Source organism: Fukomys damarensis, unplaced genomic scaffold (genome assembly GCF_012274545.1).
Source record: "Fukomys damarensis isolate Sample0158 unplaced genomic scaffold, DMR_v1.0_HiC HiC_scaffold_5, whole genome shotgun sequence".
Classification (NCBI taxonomy): domain Eukaryota; kingdom Metazoa; phylum Chordata; class Mammalia; order Rodentia; family Bathyergidae; genus Fukomys; species Fukomys damarensis.
The window spans coordinates 6,543,112-6,548,910 of NW_022900917.1; positions in this window are offsets into that span (position 1 = coordinate 6,543,112).

Below are 5,799 nucleotides of genomic sequence, written 5' to 3' on the forward strand. Positions count from 1 at the left end.
GGAGGACAAGAAGACACACAACCTCTCTAAAAGAGAAGGTTGCTGAGGTCTTTTCTGTAGGACTTACCTTACCCAACGTAAGGAAGAGAAGCACACGAGGGACCTCTTAGGCCATTCTTGCTGTCAATGAGTCCGGCTCCAAGCTCTGGCTTTGGTCTGCCACTCTCCAAAATGCCACCTGCTGGAAATAAAAGTGAAAGCTTAGAAAGACAGGATCACGTGGTGTTTATGCACACTGTCTCCATTGTCAGAAGACCCGAACATTCCTAAAGCACTTAGAAGGGTTTCTAGCACATCATAATTACTAAATATGCACTCAATTCATATAGTAGGTTAAATCTATTGAGCAAAATTCCCGTATACTTAGAGACTCACCTCTGCTCTAAGAGGGAGTTTTAATTTTCTCATTTAATCCTCATAAAACTAAACAGCTTATTAAGACATTAGGGTGTAGAAGAAAAGACCTGGAACTGTCTGTCCCTACCCCATTCAGAACTAGGACTTTATCATTTTAAGGAGGAATTTTTAAACACACATACATTTGCATAAAGGCTTTCCTTGAGTCTTTCTCCCAGCTCTCTAATTTAGGCATAGGAGGAAATTAGTCTACAAAGTTGTATACATAAAATCACAGTTCATTTCCATGTTTCATGGACAATTTAAGGCATTTTTGAGTGCAAGACTGGCCATTTCTGATTTTTACACTACAATTTTAACTTGAGAATCTAATCCCACTTAAATTCTGGCTGGTAAATCTCACTGTGCTTTAGATATGAGTTTACTAGTAAACTGGTTTCCTGTGTCACATTCCTGAAAGGCTGTACTCAGTTTGGGACCTCTTCTTCCTTAGCTCTGCACAGAGTCAAACTTTCCCAGAACTGGCGAGGACAGAACTCCAGAGCCAACAGTAGGTCTTTGGTTATAACCATTTCCACAAGTGTTCAGAACACTGCCAAGCATCTCGCCTACGTTTTCTCATTTTTTTCTACCCACTGCCGCACACTCCAGACTCATCGCTTCTATTATCTTCCTTGCACCCACAAAGATGAAGATGCACTGTGAAGACTTCTGGGTGAGAGAACCGTGTTTCATCAGCTCCATTGATCCATGAGTTACGTGGGTCCTGGATTCCTCAAATTCCTCAGTGAATCTTACAGTGAATCTTACAATACACCAAATGCCTACACCTTTGTGAGTAACTCCTTTCCCTTTGCTTTTTACTGTCTACCAGATGTCCTTACCTGTACTCCTCTACCCCTACATACACACACACACACGCACGCACGTGCGCGCACACACACACACACACACATGTGCCCTCACGTCTTGCTCCTTGAGAACATAGCTAAATCTACTCCTTTGCAAAGTCTCAGTTCTGCTGTCATCTATAGCAGTGACTCTCAAATTTGAGCACAAGTTAAACTCTTTCACAGGAGTTGTTACACCACACATTTCTGGTCCTAACTCCTGAAGTATCCACAGTGGGAGCCAAGAATTTTAATTTTTTTTTTTTTTTTGGTATCGGGATTTGAACTCGGGTCCTTGCACTTGCAAAGCAGGTGGCGGAACTGCTGAGCTAAATCCCCAGCCCAAGAATTTTAATTTCTAACCCGCTACCAGGAGATATTGATGTGGAGGTGGGCCAGGTCCAGGACCCAAGCTTTGAAAATTGATACTGTGGTTTATAAAGGTTGGCTTAGGATTCTGGTCTGCCGTGGGTTGAATTGTGTCTCCCAAAAGGACACGTGTCACTATTAACCCCCCAGCATCTGTGACCTTTGTCCTATTGCAGACAGGGTCTTTGCAGGTACAGTCAGGTTTGCATGAGGTCATATGGATTAGGGTGTACCCTAAATCCTATGATTGGCACCCTTCTAAGGAAGACTTGGAGACTGACACATTCACTGGGAAAAGGCAACCTTGGCAGGGAGCTGAGAGAGATAAGAGCAGACATTGGAGAGATGTAGCTGTGAGTCTACGAGGACCAGGGTGGCCAGCAATCACTGGGGAGCATGGGAGGGTTCTTTCCCAAGAGCCTGCAGAGCACGTGTGGCCTGGCCAATGCCTCGCTTGCAGATTTCCAGTTTCCGGGAGTGTGAGAGAATAAATTTCTATTGTTCAAAGCCATCCAGCTTGCGGTACCTTTATCAGCCATAGGAAATGAATACACAGTTACTGGGGAACTTGAATACTCAGCCAGTTCCTCATCCTTCTCCACATTATACCTTAGCATGGCTTCTGCACAGACAGAATACATCTCCTCACATCTTTACTTTGGGGCCACCACGTGACTTTCTTTGACAAGTGCCGCAAGAAGTGACAGCGTCCCATTCTGAGGCAGTCCTTTGAAGCCTCTGTGTTTCCTCTTTTGCTCCTGCTCCTTTGCACTGTATGAGAATGGCCGCCCCCCGAGTGGCTCTTCCCTCCAGCCGGGATGAAGGGATGCTACACAGCAGTGAGGGGCAGCACTGCCTCCTCAGCTGAAAGCTCAGCTGGCAAACCCTCAGTGACCTAACAACCTCTGAAGAGGCTCACTACTTCTCAGATGTTCCACCCCCTCTTAACATGGCAGTGTTGGGATCCAAGCTTCCAATTCAGGGACCCTTGGGGACATACTCAAGGCCACACCCAAACTCCCAGCAGAAAACCTTTGACCAGGACCTCGGTTCTAAACACTCTTCTACCCTGGTTATGACCCGGACAAATCTTTTCACTTTTCTGCCTTCATTGTGAAATAGGAGGGCTTTGATAAATTTATTTCTAAGTTATCTTTGAACTGATTCTGGGAACAAAAATATCTACTCTTAAGAATATGGAATAAAGCAAACAAAAACAAAAAATTAACTTGAAGTACCATTGGGAAAATTAAGGCTTGCTCAGAAATAGATAATTTATTCATGAACTCCTTAGTCAATCATTATTTACAAACCTGTAATATCTGTAATAAGCATTTACTGTGGGCCAGACAGAGTGACAGTGGCTAGAATGGCAAGGATGAGTAAAATCAGGGTCCCCCTCTCCCCATGGACTGGGGGGCACTGACGTAGTGTACATGAAAATAACAATAAATATATTCCTACCAGCTTAGGAGAGTTCTATTAAAGAAAGATTCAGAGCCTTATAATAATGGAGAAAATTAACCTAGAAGGAGAGGCCAAGTATTAGGCAGCTTTTCCTGCAGTGGGAAAGCACTCAACACCCACACAAAGGTTCAATTGGCCCACATTGTCGTTTGGAGACCCTTGGGCTCCAAGGCAGTGACATCATGGGGAAGGGCATGGGGGAGCAAAGTTGCTCGGCTCATGGTGGACAGGAGGCAGAGCAGGGAACAGTGCCATTGTGGAGGGGCCAGGCACCATCGAAAGTCCTCAAGGCCATACCTCCATGACCACCAGACACTCCCAGGAGCAGGTTTACTAAACTGCTAGACCCAGGAAGTTGACATATAAATTGTATCCACTCGGGCTTAAAGTAGGAATGAAGGGAAACAGTGTATATTAAAGCTGATTGCAACCTACTTAGGCATTAAAAGTATTAAAAGGTTAAAGGTCACACCAGGGACAACTTCAGCAGGTCTTGCAGGCAGAGGACTTCACAGAGCAGCGAGGTGAATAGATTTGGGCCATCGTTCAGAGAGGAGGGGGTTGCACAGGGGGAATCATACGGCACATAAAGTCATCAGTGAACTTTTAGAATGGATTTACTGAGAGGAAAATTGTGGTTTAGGCTTGGCGAGTGCTGAACACAAATATCTTCCCAGCAAAATCTTCCTTTGAGGCCACACTGTACAGTACTTTCTAAACTCATTCAAGGAAAGTTTCACTCTCAACATAATCAAGGTAGGATTTTATTGGAACGGTACCAAGTAGGATATTTCATCCCAGAGTGCATTTTTCTATAGCTTCAAAGGCCAAGTAAGTTATTCTTTTACACCTAAAGAGATAATGCACTGAGGTGGAATTTAAAAAGTACTAGATTTGGAAGAAAAAAACTACTGAAGTCAGGCTCAGTTCAGTTGTATGAACTTGGACAAATCATCCTGCCTCTCATCCAGGCCTCTAAAGTGGAGTAAATTGTATCCACTCAGTTTTAAGGTAGGGATGAAGGGCAACAGTGTATATTAAAGCTCATTGTAACCTACTTAGTCATTAAAAGTATCAAAAATACATGATAAAAAATGGATGATCATTAGCAGGAAGGGGAGTGGACAAAGAGAAAAATAACATGTTCTGATTTAGTCCATACATGCTTTATACATGTAAATATAACATACCCCCAAAATATGTAGTCATTATGTGTTAAATTTTTTTTAACATTTTAGATGGAAATATTGACTTCTGAATTTATTTTTACATGCTATATACATGTATAGAATTCTCACTGTACCCCAAAACTTGTACAATTAAAACATAATAAAAGTAGATAAAAATAGAAAATAGTAACTGTAGCCTATCAGCTGCTGCATTTCTATCTAGCAAAGAATTCTGGTCAATTTGGAGAGAGGAGAGAGGGCCCATCAAACCTTAATCCAGCCACCTGACCTTCGAAGGCTAATTGTAAAAATCAGCTGCGTCAGAAGACAAGTTATTTGTAGCGAACAGCCCTGGGCTATCAGAGACGGTTTACAGTTTGACTGGGGGCAGCATGGCAACATGAGGGCAACTCTGCTAAGAAGAGCTGCTGCAACCCTACCTGAGGATACAGCTGCAGAACCGGTACGTTTGTGTGTAATCAGTCATCGTGGTCTGCAATGGCCTCATGCTCTTTTCTATTGACAGAATCTGCCGGAAGAATTGGCCAGTGTCGAGTGCTTCCCACAAAGTAGTTAAGTTTTCTTGTCTGAGAAGGCTCTGCATGGACCAAGTGGAGCTCATCCTGTGATTTTCCTGGAGCTCAGACTTGCAGACTTGCTTCTGACTCCATTGTTACCAACGTGCTGAAAGTGTACCAGGCTCTCGGGGAATGGCTTTCTTGAAAGGTGATGATGACTGTGGGATGAGAGCAACACCTGGGTGTCAGTTCTGCATCGGGATCAGAGCACAGCATTTTCCTGTGTGCTCTTGGTGGCTGCTGAGCACCAATACTCTTGAGTTAATGCATACATCATTCAGCTAATTGTCTTGCTGTACACCTGGGAAAACTGAAGCACAGGATCAATGACTTGACTGACAGCCAACAGCTATTAAATGTCCATTAGACTTACAGCCTAGTTCCGTATCTGTGAAACTTGAGTACTTCAACCAAACTGAAGGCATCCACAGTTAACACAAAAGTAGATTTTACCCCACTTGGGATATATAATGTGAGTCCTTGATTTTGAAAGTATTGCTTTGAAAGACTAATGCATAGAATCTCTCTCACTAACTTGCAGTAATGTAGACAACACACAACATGATTTAATCCCACACAATCTGACTAAGCACAAACATCTACCCCTCTGTGCTTTTGTTTAAGTCATCTTCCCTGAATTATGCTTATTTCCTTCAATAGCCACCCCAAATAACTTGAATGGTTGCCTCTTCTGCTCATGACTCAGCATTAGAAAGGTTATTTTTTTTTTGTTTTAATAACATAAGAAATTGTTTTTGCTCATTGTTCCAATGTTTTGTTCCATCCTGTTAAAATCTTTAAACTTCACAGTTTCAATTTTTCCAGTTAGACTTACCAGATCTCCTGATAGGATGGAAATACAAATGATTGGCCAATTCAGTTTTAAGATTCAGGAATGTTTTCTATAGAAACTCATGAAGATAACAACCTAGTTACAACAAGTGCAATAAAATATTCTAAACATTCTTT